This window comes from Chelonoidis abingdonii, chromosome 19, assembly GCF_003597395.2.
Source record: "Chelonoidis abingdonii isolate Lonesome George chromosome 19, CheloAbing_2.0, whole genome shotgun sequence".
NCBI classification, from domain to species: domain Eukaryota; kingdom Metazoa; phylum Chordata; order Testudines; family Testudinidae; genus Chelonoidis; species Chelonoidis abingdonii.
In genome coordinates, this window is record NC_133787.1 from 14,121,065 (window position 1) to 14,136,194 (window position 15,130).

Consider the following 15,130-nt stretch of genomic DNA (forward strand, 5'->3'; position numbering starts at 1 on the left):
GAAAGTCCAGAAGCAGACTGTTTGCACTCATGTGAAGGCCCATTGAAATCAACAAGACTCCATAATGGTTGCAAATGGGCATTGTAGCATATGCGTTTGCATGCTCAGGACCTAATATATATTAAGGATTGGTAGAATGAGTGTAGTTGACTACATTAGGATGGTAAAGCTCTCTGAAATCAGTTATTCAAGAATGGAATGCTTCTGGGCATTGGATCAGGATTTATGTGAAAAAAGGGAGAGAGGAGAAGAAAGAAGAAGAGGGAAACGCAAAAAAAGAAGAAAAACAAGGATAATGAATCATCACATGCACTTAGTCTATTTACGTTTTCAACTGTTTTATTATTCCTGATTTCTAATACTTTATAGATCCTAATCAATATAATATATTGAAGTCTGTTAAAATAATGAAATGTTAGGAGTATGAGACCTTTTTGCGACTGTTTCTTTGCTAAGAGGTGGATAGAAACCATGTATTTTTGGCCTGGGTTATGAAATATGTATTTCAGTGTGGTTCCAGTATGTTCCATATTTATTTTGGCAGTATAGATGGAAGTATTTAATTTTCACTGAAAATTCAGAAATTATTACTCATACAAACATCCATATATTCTGTTGTTTGAACTAATAATTTTTTATTTGCTACCAAGCTGTGATAACTTCTAATAGTTATGTGCAGTGTGTAAGAAAAAAAAGTCTTTCTATTCAGTGTACCTATGGTTCTCAAGTGAATTTGTACACTTAATGTCAATACATTTGTCATGGAATATTCCAGTTTGCCGGAGGAAATATATGATTCAGTATTACTTTTTTTTTTTGGTGACAAAATGGTATGTAATGCATTGGAAGATTAGTTATCTATAGCAGTTTTATGAAATGCAAATGTCATAACACAGATTACATTTCCATAAAACCAAAATAACACTTCAATAGATGTGATTTAGTTTTACAGGGTACATTCTTATTTAGAAGTGCAGACATATTTGCTTCATATTCATAGCAGTATTTTTCTCTTATTTTTAACAAAAAGGTAGAGAACAATTTAGAACCACAACAACTGGTTCAGGGCTGGCATGGTTCTTATGAGGAAAAAAGGTATCTCCAATTTTTTTCTCTTTTCTAAAATAATTCTTCTCCAACCACATTTTTTTTCTTCCAACTTGTAGCAGTGTGATGTGGGAGTATGATCTAAACATCTATACGTCTCTCTCCTGATTCAGCTATGGAATCTTTTCATACCTTGCTCACCCCTTGTGTCCATTCTTAGAGACGTACAAGCAGTAAAAAGCATGTCTGGCTAACATAAACAGAGCCCAACTGTTCTGGCATCCTGTGTTCCTTATAAAATAACACATTTGGATACAATGTTTATAAAAGTAAATTGTTCAAGGTGATTTGATATTTGTACAGTTGAAATAGTCACTCATCTGATTCTTGGAACTGAGTTAGGGCCTGATTATGATCTCTATGATTTGCACTGGCTGTTGTCTGGCACTCTTGCTTTCATTCTGTGCTTTGTCTACCTGGCTTCCTGCTAGGCTGGTGGCTCTACAGCTTTTCAGTCTGTGGATGGCTTATTAAAAGAGAGCTCATCTGCTGGCACATCTGCCCTCCTAAGACCCCCAAGTCATCCACCTACTTGGCTATTTATTATTTGTATTGCGGTAGCATGCAGGAGCCCCAGGCACTGACCAGGGCTCCATGGTGCTAGGCACTATGCAAACACGGAGAAAAAAGATGGCTTCTGCCACACAGAGTTTCCAATCTAAGTATAAAACAAGAACAATAGATGGGGGAACACAAGGAAACAATGAAAAATATTTGTCAGCATGATAGGCTGTGGCCTCGGCACATCAGCCACCTAACCATTGTCAGATTTGATTCTCCAATGTTTCAATCTGCAGATTACTAGGTAGGGTCCTGAAGATCACTGGCTTGCTGCGGGCCATAGTCTGAACCTCTCTATACTGGCCACTGGCAATTTAACACGGTGAGCTGTATCCGTGAAATCAAAGACCCATTATACTGTACATGCAGTAAAAGGAAGGCATACAAAGCCTCAATGCCCATGGTATTTTTTAGTTGTACTCCTATTTAATTTCTTGTTAGTTTTCATATCCAGAATGCTTCGTCTGTACTAGCATTTAAAACTTAACTACTGTTAATAATCTGTAATTTATGGGTAGTTATATGGTGAGTGACCCCTGACTTCATGGGAGAATAATGGAAGATGTTAAAAGAACTTACTGTGGCATGAGGAAAATGGAATTAAAAGAGCTACCATATGATAAAGCATTTGCAGGACTTGGTGAGAGACTTGCTAAGCATTATTCTATTAAAGAATAGTGTGGTATGTAGCCTGCTTACTGTGTTACCATGTATTTCTTTGTCATTTTCATCTATTACATACATACAGCATTGTTTGTGTGTTATATTTAGGTATGCATTCCATGGACAGCTGTTTTTTTTTCCTTTCAGACTAGACTAGGTGTTTACTGTTACCTTTTTATATTGCTTTTCATTAATCATCATTTTAATGATATTTTGCTGTAAATCTCTTTTTTTGTTGTTGTGGACACTGCATTTTGTTGTCGCTCTGTTGTCAATTCTGTCTGTAAAATCCCATGATAGTTTTAATATTCACCTTTTTAAGGCTGATTTTATTTCCCAACAGACAGGGCAATGTGTGTAATAGCATAACATGCTGTTGCATCATAATAATCTATTAAATGTCTATCTGTTTCTTCTGTTGTAGGTTAAGCAGTTCAGGGGGAAAAAACTGGCTGCCGCCAGATGCTCAGATGACTAGATTCTTAATGAGTGAAGTAGCATCAAGTTATAATGGCCTAAGAAAAAAACTTTGGCAATACTGCAGTAGAACTCAAAGGTGGGCTAGTTATGCAGCTATTTACATTGATGCATGTGAATTTTAATAAAAACAGAACAGAGGTCACTCCAATAGAGATTTACAGACGTGTGTGTGTGTGTGTGTGTGTGTGTGTGTATGTGAATATATATAAAAATAAAAAAAAAATTGAGGCAGAAATCAACAAAAGAACTGGATACTTCTGCATGCCTAGAAATATGCTGATGAAACTCTTCTATATAAATGAACCTAATGGGCAGAGTGGAAAGAGTCCAGACACAGTAGCTAATAAGTTAAACTTTACAGTGCACTCAGCACACTAAAGTTGAGTGCCCAAAAGGAAGATGAATCCAAGTGGGTAATATCCAGTTTTCCAACTTGAAGCTCCATTATACCAACTTTCTAACGTGAGCACACTGCTTTGAGTGGAACAAGAGAATAAAATTGTTACATAAGTAGGCTAGGGTCCCATGCTGAATAATCTATTATCCTACCATGAGTCTAGGTGAGTCAAATGCTCAGCTGGTGTGAATCAGTCTACCTCCACTGATGTCACTGGAATGATGCTGATTTCAACAAGTGGAAGACCTGACCTTATGGCATCAACAGGGCATTGTTATTGTTTCTGCTTTTGTACAGCACACTCACACCAGTGCTAGCCACTTTCTGGTTTGAATTATTAAAACTGAGCTAAGTGTGGTACAAATATAGATGAGCACTTGTAACTGTATTTGCTTTTTCCCCTATCTTATTACAAATGAGCTGAATAGAAAAGGTTGGGTTTTTCTAACTGACAAGTATGGAGAAAACATTATCTGTTTTAGGGAACTGAGAGCATTTGTTTCCTTTTGAGCCTCACCTTTGTTTTTATAATTTGCTAGGCTGTAGTCTATAGAGCACTCAAAGGCCAATAAAGCCCCCCCTCCCCCGCCCCTTTAACTGTAACAGTCTCAAAAAGGCCAGGTTGCAACAGCGATGGGATAAAACAGGTTTATCAGGTTATACCAGTTTCGTGTCAATTTCAGCTAGTGTTTGCACAACATGAATAATTTGACTAAGATTGGCCTTGGTGTGTTGATTGGAATGAGGGAGATGTGGATGGTCTAAAGGGGGATGTGGAAACAAAGTTTCTAAGCCCCTGGTTTACCGCCTTTTCCATACTGGGATGCTTCATATTCCGTCCCATCTAGTGGGATCTAGCCAGTACCTTTCCCCCATTTAGCAATATGGGAAAGGCAAGGTAGTTGCAACCCCCGACACCTATTTGCAAGCCCAATTGTAGCACCTATGCTCTAAGAAACCGGGAAGGGTCAGGATCCACCAGATTTTGTCTAGGGAGAGTAAAATTAAAACCTAAGGGGCCAAAAACGCCTTGAAGTTTTCAGTTGGCCACAGTTCACAACAAGCAGCTTTTTCTCTCTTGCCATATACCTGTGTGAAATGGATGCAAGCAATGTAGGGAAGAGAGAGAGCATGGAAGTCAAAGAGTTGGCAAGTGGGCCAAACACAGGAGTATATTGTGTGCACTGTGTGATTACACAGATTACAATTTATTTTGGTCTTTTGGCTTGCTTGACTTATGACCTTCCCTATCACTATAGTATCTGAGTGTCTCAGAAACACACACACATGAATTCTCTGTTCCTCATAACTGCACTGCATGAATGATTTCAGGAGTGGAGGAAGGAAAAAGGCTTTGTAAGACACCCTTGTGCTTCCCCATATTATAAGCCAATAGATATGATGTTAAAAATAAAAAATCATTGGTGTTAACTGTTAGTAATTATTAATTTAGTCCTATTTTCATTTACTGAAAAGCACTCTTTACTCCATTAGTATCCCTTTAAATAAGAGGAAATAGTTTTTCCAATCTCTATGTACAGTAGGTTTTGTATATTGGGTTTTGTACAATGTTTCATCTGTTGATCTTTTTGCAGTAGAGTCTGTAAATCTGTTCAACATTTTGCCTGAGAAATATTGCTTTCAATTTTAGGGTAGCCTAACACAAAAAGAGAAGTTCTAGAAATAACTTAATTGTTAAACTAATAAAACTAATAGCAATCTGAGAGGTTTAACCGCAGTCAGAAAAGTTTTATACAAGGACTCTGAGATTGTTTGTTTGTTTTTTTAACTTATTTTGAGTCTTAAGAACGTTCATCATGTTCCCTTATCAGGTATCCAAAGATAGCTCTGTCAGGAGCCTGCGGAGCATTGGCAAATATGCCATAGACTTTCAGGAATGAAGAAAAGAAAATGATTTTGAACCACAAAATGTTAGTATAAGATTTTCTAAATCTTTTTAATATTGTGTGCAACAAACCCACAAAATCTATAAACTCAGATCTTGACAAATGCAAGCAATACTCCTATCATGCTCTGCCCTTTTAAATAATGCTGTAGATGTTGGAGCTTTGAGGATGGATTAGAACCTACTGCAGCTTTGCTGGCAGCATGACATACTAATCTCACCTTTGGTTTTAAGGGCACTTTTTATTTTCTTTCCAGACTGAGGTTCAGATACACAGAGTGGCCAGTGTTCTTGCTCACATTTCTACTACAGATGTGTAACATGATTAGTTCAAATAGACTACAAGTTACTAATAAAAATCTTCAGACTCCAGATGTGGAGAACAGCCACAATAACCTGCTGAGGCTCAAGTTACCATTGTTATATTATGCAGGAAATAACTAATCAGCAAATGTATCATACGATCTTGCTATATTCTTAATCTTGTTAAATATTAAACAGATAAAATAAATAAATATAATTTAAAAACAAAAAACCCACCAACTTTCTATACTGTTGTCATATTTGGTATTCACCTTCTGGCACAAACAGCTGCTCAGGAGGATGTTCTACTGCCTAAATAAGTTTGTGATATAATTTTGAACTATTTGATCCATGGATGACTTTGGTATGTGGCCCAGTCATCTTGATAGATTGTTTGTTTGTTTGTTTGTTTGTTTTGTTTGCTTGTTGATCCCTGGAAGAGACTTTTCTTTAGCAGTAGTACTTTTCCAGTTGAACTTTTCAGTCATCAGTCAGGTTTTTTTTCCCTTCCATCTGTTTTAAAAAAACCCAATAATTCTGACTTAAGGCTAATCAGAACATCCTGGCAACAGTGGGAACAGAACTCTGATCATCCTACTCTAAAAGCTCAGGTCTCTATCACTTGTGACAAAGGAGAATGTCCATGAATTCTCAGATGTATAGGTCCTATGTCATACATCTAAACAGTTTTTGATCCTGTCCAGTAGAGGACAGTGATAGACATGCACACTAGCTGGTACGTTACATTTGCAGTAGACGTAGCCACTGAGAGCTCACTTTTACTTCCCTTGCCTTTGAGATACTGTCTGATACTTTAAAAGTGTCTGCAACCAGGTGATAGATGGGAAGGGATAGATTTATAACCTTTTGTACCATACCACACATTTTCTACATGTGTAACAGTTTCAGGTTCTTCATTTCATGTTATGACAACAGTGCGGTGTGTTTAGTTAACAATGTGGTTGAGGCTGTTGTTAGTAAAACCGGTTTTCTCAAGTTTCTTTTCAGGAGTGTTTATTATTTGTTCTTTGGCAGGGGTGTTCTTTAGAGATATATGGTAACTCAAAGGTATAGCAGAAAATCAGAAGGGATCTGGTGGTAAAATATCTGGTGATTTTTGCTTTGATGACCTATTAGATAAATATGGAGGGTCTTAAGAAGAATACATAAAACTGGCATGAGACCAATCTTTTCTTTGGTGTTTCACTATATATGTAGTTAAGAAGGTGCTTTTCTTTCTGAGATCATATTTTCATTGGCTTTGTAACATTTCCAACAAAAATTATTTTGAGGGTTGAAATTTCTCATTCTTGTTCTCTGTCTAGAAATGAATTTCTTTTGTGAAGTCTGAAGATGATCGCTCTGCTGATCAACAGCTGTAACAGTGGAGCCTGACTCAACACCCATTAAACTTAATGGAAGCCTTTCCATTAACTGCAATGAACCCTGGACCAGGCCCATAGTAAGTGAGGTTGACAAACAGCAGGCGATAGGACATAGAACAACAGGGACTGTAATCTGTAATGTAGTGAACTAAAAGAAAATGATGCCTGATATAGCCAATATATTTTCATAGTCCAATGAACTCTGCTTTGCTCTACAGTTCTAAGCCAGGCTTTATCCTGAAGCAGATCTCAAGGCAAACCAGATGTGCTTTATATGCTTCCAAATTCCCAATAAGCAACTACTTAAAAAGCATTTATTTCCTCTCTAATTTGTGAGATATGAGAGCAGGAAGCCAATATAACCTATGATGTGATAGTGATATGCTACTGGATGTGCCTGACTTTCAAGCTAATATATAAACATTTGATTTTCTTAGAGTGAAGACACAGACTAGATAACTTCTTTGATTCATTTCAGCTCCTGGTTTGGTAATGTGGGTGAATCAGTACTCATGGCAAGTATTTTCTTTTAAGTTATTTTCTTCCTTCATTTTAATGTTTAATTGTAGTGAAATGTAGAATTTTTGCAGCTAGTTAAGAACAATAAAAAAGATTCCCCTCCTCCCAGTACTGGGGTATGAAGTTGTTGTGTTGCTGTGATATTTGCTGTAATTTATTCATCTGACAAAGAAAAATCAACCAGTCAGAAGTCAGACCAAACCAACAAGTCTAAGGTAACGTATGTCGCCACCCCACATCCCCACCTCTACCCCTACCCCATCATGTCTGTCTTTTCTTCTTGATGCCTCTTTTTAGGAATCAGCTAAAGTGAAAACTGAATTTTTGCTCTGCAACAATCTGACTTGCTCAGGCTCCCACCACCTGATAAGGGGTGACCATGAAAGAATTTGTCCACACACTCATGGAAATCTGTTTGCAATTCCCAGGAAGATAGAACAGAGGATTTAGTCTCAGAGATTTCCATATGGTGCTCTCTTCTTGTTAAAGAGCCCAGGAACGAAGGGTTTTGGTTTTTTTTAATCTGGGGTAGGTATGAACTGCAATTTCCAGGCTAGGAATGCCCCATTGTCTGGAAGAAAAATGACAAGTCTGGTAGGCAACTAAGCATTGGGTCCAGCTGGGAGGGTCCTAGGGGCAAGATAAGTCTTATGTTTGCAGATGCCAATTCCAGGGTGTCTTAAGAAGAGTGCCTGCCAGCATATCATGGACCGATTCCCTGTTGTCTTGTACCTTGGTAGCATTTTACACTCACTGTGCATTGGTAAAAATGACTATGCGAGGGGCAGAGCAACAGTGATTCAAATTGGGCTGTCTGTTTTAAGGGCTGCCAGCTGCTCCTAGCTAATTTGAGAGAGGGAGGGAGGGAAGGGAAGGGAAGGGGATGGAGTTCCAACTTTGCACATTGCAAAAGGACTTTATTTTCCTTTCTCTTAATGAGAGTTAGGAAGAAAAATTTAAAAGGAAAATGAAAGAATAATTCAGCATTTTTTAATGGTTTTTGCTCCCGTGCTGCAAAGTACTGTGGGATCTGGAAGATTATAAAAGCAGCTTAGTCAGTTTGCCTTAATTGAACCCAGGTTAGGAGAGTTGGTTGAGGGCCTAGCTATGGTCCTAATCTTGCAAAGGACTTCAGTGTCTTCACATAAAAACCATTGATTTCAGTGGTGATTGAAGTTGTCCAGTTATTTTGCATATATTTTCCAATATAGTTGGAAATGAATGTTGGAAATGATACCTGACCGACAGAGATTTTTCACGTCAAAACCAAATACCTCAGTACATTTCAAAAGTCATTACAACACTCGAAAAGCAACCAACTCACTACTTTAGTCTCTTACAAAAATCTTGGAAAATTTGAAAGATTTTGGAGATGTTCTGTTTTACGTGCTGTGGTGGCAGAATTGTTTGCAGTATTTCACTTATTCAATACCTATTTCTGAGTTCAGAAGTAACCAAAGCCCAAGGTTTTAAATCGGGAAATATTGTTCTAAACAGGAACAGCTCATCTTGGTCACTTGAGATATCAACCTCCATATATAAGCACCAGCAGAATACACATCCGGAGCAGTTAAATTCCATCTCAGTGACTGCCCATGGTTTTCTAATAGAATGTATAGCAAAAAGGAAACAAAAACATTTAGATGAATGTAGACATTTTTTCCCTGGGAGCTGGATGGAGACTAATCATTAAATACATTTTAAGGTGGGTGACATTTAATCATGCTTCTAAAAATGTCACATTTGATAGTGAAAGATTATTATGTTCACAATAAAGTTACACTAGCCTCTATAAGGCTTCTTTTTCTATGCTGGATTATTCTGAATTTCAGTAGGAACAGGAAAAAACCTCAGCTGGTTTTCTATCTGACTTTGGGGAGCTTTGTATTCACAAGACTTCAGTTAATGGATGCTGGTTTCCTATTTCAAATCTGCTCCCACCCACCCTTTTGGAATGTAATTTGGTTCTAGCAGTTTACAAGCCTGACCCGCACCATAAGATTTAAGCATAATGATTTCTAGTACAGAATGAATCATTGCTTCAGTTTTGAGAACTATATTATATTACTTGTAAAACGACACATAGTACCTTTATCATGATCCCTTTTCTCCCAGTTATTGCTGATTCCCTTTCTAGTTTTCTCTCTTTGTCCTAGTCTTTGTCCTTATTTTCCAAACTGCAGCTATGGATCAACTGATGCTACTTTCTTGCGTAAAGGACTTTAGAACGAAGCTGTTTCTAAGAATCTGAACTTGGTTTTCCTTGTCAATGTATATCAATGAAGTATGGGACAGGGTGCATCTGCTTGTGAATTATGAAATTTTAAGTAGGGATGGATCAACTTGTTAAGAACATAAGAATGGCCATACTTGGTCAGGCTGACGGTCCATCCAGCCCAATATCCTGTCTTCTGACAGTAGCCAATGCCAGGTGCCCCAGAGGGATTGAACAGAACAGATAATCCTCAAGTGATCCATCCACTGTTGCCCATTCTCAGCTTCTGGCAAAGAGAGGCTAAGGACACCATTCCTGCTCATCCTCATTAATAGCCATTGATGAACTTATCATCCATGAACTTATCTAGGTCTTTTTTGAACCTTATTATAGTTTTAGCCTTCACAACATCCTCTGGCAAGAAGTTCCACAGGTTGACTCTGCGTTGTGTGGAAAAAATACTTCCTTTATTTTAAATCTGCTGCCTATTGATTTCATTTGGTGACCCCCAATTCTTGTGTTATGAGAAGGAGTAAATAACACTTCCTTATTTACTTCTGCCACACCAGTCATGATTTTATAGACCTCTATCATTTCCTCCCTTAAGTTGTCTCTTTTATAAGCTGAAAAGTCCTAGTTTTATTAATCTGTCCTTCAATGGAAGCCGTTCCATACTCCTAATCATTTTTGTAGCCCTTTTGTTTTTGCCTTTTGTTGCCATTTTGTTCAAATAAAACCAACTGGAACCATCATTTAGGGCCCAGTGCAGTGTCCATTGAACTCAATGGGAATCTTCCCAATGGGCGTTAGACTTAAAACTCAACAAAACACATTAAAAAGGTTGATTTCATTTTTGTTCTTGTTTTGGAGAAAAAAAAAATCCACTAATTTTCAGCTTGGAATGGAAGCACGGCAAACTTAAAATGGTGAAAGAAATGCTACGTATCACTCTGTTTCTGGCCAAGTGGAAGTCGAGAATTGTTGCCTAAAAATGGCAGGTTTTTAATGCGTTTCTGAACAAAACCATAGCTACTGATCTTCTGTGGTTCGTCCATCACTGCTTTTAGATGTACAGTAATTGCTGAGATTCAAGAAGACTGCAATGGAACTAAATGGAACTTCATTTAAAATATTGTCTGAAATGCATGAAACATAGATTACAGTTCTACTCAATGCCTTCCTTACCTGATCTGTTTAACATATCACTCATATGTCATCTATTCAACTACTTGTCTATTTTGTCACAGAGAATTTTCCTTTGTCAAATGAATATGGCTATGGAAATAATGATACTTGGGGTGATGTACATGCTTCACACAATTCTCTAGGGGGAATAAAAGCTCAGGAGATTTTCAGATATAACTATTACCAAAGTTTGAATTAAAACAAAATCAGATCAGTCTATAATCTTTACTGTTCCTCATTTTGTTCCTAGTGTCTATATTAGAACTTGCAAAAGCTTTTGGATAGTTTTGGAAAACTTGCCGTCTTTCTCTCTATCATATGGAATTATGTTCAAGTTCATCTTGAATAACATGCATTTTTCTTAACATCTTCAGTTGGAAAAGATAACAATACTTTCTGGATAATACTTCAGGCATATTATGCAGACATGCAAAAACCTTTATTACTGGGAGTTTATATCTTGATCAGAATGTTCAGACTATTTGCAAAGGTTGAGTTGTGTGTGTGTGTGTGTGTGTGTGTGTGTATATATATATAATTTAATAACCTTTAAAAATGTAATGGCATATGCAGAATGAACAACTAACATGAGGGGAATTTACGAGATTTAATTCCAGTCAGAAAAGTTTTTTTTGTTCAAAAACTCTAGGGTTTTTCTACTAATTTGTGCAGTCCCTGGAACATTTATCATGTTAGTTTATCAGATAGTGGTTTTTCTTTCAGCTGAAATGGAAAAGTCTGGATGATATGCCCTTGGCATAGTACCTTACAGTTTCTATTGGAAAAGGTGAGATGTACTGTTGTGGTTTTCTGAAGTCAGTTTTGATTCTGAGCTTCTGAAGTTCCTATCAACTGAAGTGCAATAGGTATCCTGGAATCTCAGTATCAATTTAGATAAGTGCCATGTCAATCTTTCAAAGTCTGTATTAACTGCTCTACATTACATAGATCTCCAAAATACTTGTCTTAGGGTAAGGGGGGCTGATAGAGAGAGAAAGAGAGGAAAAATTAGAATGTATCTTCATCTGCTGGAGTAATGCTCCCTTGATTCTTTTGAACACTTTGGGCAGCATTCTAATCTCATCTACTGAGGTGTGCATAGCTCCATAGCATAAAAAATTTATAACAACTTGTGCACATGGACAGCATCAGTTCTGTAAAGGATACACAGTGATGTTTGAATACATCGTATGCTAACTGTAAGTTGATCCTATGGATTTAATGATGAGCTAAATTTCTGTCTTCAGCCATAAAACTGAGGTCCTGACCGCTTATGTTCATTAGAAATCCCACGGTACTTTCTCGCATAGCCATGATCTCCTGGTTAAACTAACCATGGATACTTCACATTCTGAGGTAGGCTCAGTGGAATGAGGCATTCTTCGTTTTCTCTGCTGACCTGTTGTGGGGTCATCTGTGTATACAGTATGTAAGTGATGACTTTCACTCTGGTCTATTTCTTCCAGACAGGGGATTAGGCAAATGTGGGGTTTCAGCCCACAGTAAACACTGGGGGACTCATTTTCCCCAGTTGACTTAAATGAGTTACTCCTATTACTAGTGCAAATGTGAGGAGAAATCACAAGTGGCTGCCCAGTTGTTTTCAGAGATTAGGTCAGATGCTCCAAAGCAGCATAGGCTTTAGCAGGATGCAGGGCTTTCCTTCCATCCCTTGTGCTTCAAGGAAACAGAACAATAAAAATAATGGGTGGAAGGGATGTGGCCCCAGGGATTCACTAATTCAAATATTCCCTCCTCAGCTTCCACCCATTACAAAACTCTAGAGCGCTTAATGTATCTCTGCTTAGGTGTTTAAGAGGAGAAAAAAATGGAACTGAATTGGGGGGTAAAGGGACACTATGCTCGGGATAGGATGTCTTTATTTGGGAATAGGACTTGCCCTCCTCATACGCTTCTTCATGGCATCAAAAAATAGGTGGAAACCCCAGCATGGACACTGAGGAGGAGTTCATGCTACTACCTGCCTTTCCTCCAATGCATTTCCAGGTACAGGGAAGTTTATCTGGTTCAAAGGTAAAAGTCTAGAAAAACATGAATCTTGGGTTTCAGTTCTCTGCTATAACCATTTTGACTTCAAAAGTGCAGCTCTTGGGAAAAAGTGAACTGTAAAGAGCTATATTTAGGATATAACATGGATACACATTGGTTATAGGACAAATCATAGAATATTAGGGTGGAAGGGACCTCAGGAGGTCACCTAGTCCCACCCCCTGCTCAAAACAGGACCAATCCCCAGACAGGTTTTTACTTCAGTTCCCTAAATGGCCCTCACAAGGATTGAACTCGCAACCCTGGGTTTAACAGGCCAATGCTCAAACCACTGAGCTATCCCTCTGCTGCAATGTAGTAGTCACTGTTATTTGGTAGCACTTCAGTCGGTGATCCTGCAGTAATGCCCCTGCACGCAGACCCAATGCCCACAGAGTCCCAGGCAAGTCAGTTGGGCCCTAGCATAGTCATTGTGTGATTGTCCCCACCCACCCTTGAAGTCCAGTAGTTAATTTTGTAGTTGCGGCTGTAATAAGTAAGGGGGGGGAGAATAACCCATGCCAAAGCTTATTAAAATGGCATTTCCGAAGGATATAGACCGGAGTCCAGCAGAGATGACAAATTGTATTTGTCTACTGAACCATGTTTTTCTAGTGAATAAGGAGAATGCCTTGTGGGGTTACCCTGATAATATTTAACAAGTCCAGGGGAAAAATAAAGGCTCCTCTGTGTTTTTGTAAATGGCTATATTTTTCCTGAATAGACGATTACCCGTATCATACTAAGAAAACACCTTCTTTTTATCCAGTGATTTACGGAACTTCATACTTTTGTTTTCTTGTGACATTTCCTAGTAGGAGGAGAGTAAGGGGGAATGGATAAGGGTTAGAGTGTAAATTGTAGCATCCATCATCCAAGTATCTCCAAGTACTTTACAAATATTTGTTGTTTCCAAGCCCAGAGGAAATCGTTGTGATGAAAATTAATTGTCTCACTGCTACAAAAGTAAGTATCTCCATTTTATAAGATGAGGAAAGTGAGGCAAGGAGAAGTGAAGTGCCAAAGGTCATTCAGCAAATCAGTGATAAAGCCTAATGACTTTTAATTCCTAGTTCCGTGCTCTAATCAGCAGACCATTTAATTTCTTTAACATCGTAAAGGAAACCAGTAATAGAAATATGCTTTCAAAAGAACAAAGATCATCTACTATTGCACAGAAGGCATGAGTTACTCTTTTTAACCTGTGTTTTCACAGTGCTTCCAAATTACTGAAGACATTTTTGCACATATTTTCACAGTTGTCTAAAGAAAAACGTTTTACAGTGTTTTATTGCCTGTCCAAATCTACCTACTTTCTGATGCAAGAAAAAGAGAGAGAGGTGGACGAAGAGGTCAGGTCTTGTTTCTGAATAATTACATTTTATTCTGAACATATTGCTTCTTTTTCCTATTCTGATCCCACCATTTCTGGGGGGTTTTAACACCTAAGTGGAGATATAAAATGACTCAATCTACAATGACACATTCAGATTTGAGACGTTATACTAGCCAATATGTTCATAGTTAAGCTGTCTTTATAAAGTGTACATTTTTTTATTACTGGTGAAAGTGGTTTCAGGCATATTACAAGGAGCTGTGGTAAAATCCAGTTAGATTTATCAGAGCTGTATCCACTATGGACATCTAAAAAGACACAATATCCCAGAACTGATTTTCTATTTTGAAAAAGATTCTCAGTATTTGTTGTATAACATACAGAACGAAGAGGTACCAGCTTAATTTATCACATCTCTCATTTTGCCTCATTATGGATGTCTCTGTGCAGGAAGACAGTTAGCTTCATTTTGGGAGGAATTATTCCAAATAATGTCTGCTAGTTCTGTGTGTAAAGGAGCCAGCTGGTCAATTCAGCAGGTGGCACAGTAGGAAGGTTGGCACCAGTTTACTCTACCGACATTAGGAACAATGAAACTTTGTTAAAGCAAAACAAATCAACACCACATAAGCTTTTAAAAAAAATCTTTCCATGTAAATGGGACTTTAATAAAAATAATCAGAAATAATTATGATGGTTTTCCTCACGTACGTGTGTGTGTGTGCGTGTAGTAGTAGGTTCAGTGAATCAGTTTAATGACAGGTAGCGGACAGGCACACAGGTGTGCCAGTTTACAAACACAGTTTGGAATGGCATTGACGTTAGCATTGAGATTAAGGTGCTGGACTCAGGAAATCAAGGTTCAGTTTCTGGTTCTGCTCAGACTTTGGGCAAGTCAAATAATCTCTTTGTGCCTTAGTTTCCCATTGTACAATGGGGATAGTAATCTTTTATCTGTGTATTTAGATTGTAAGATCTTTGGGACATATTGTGTGTAACTGTGGTTGTATAACCTCTAACACAA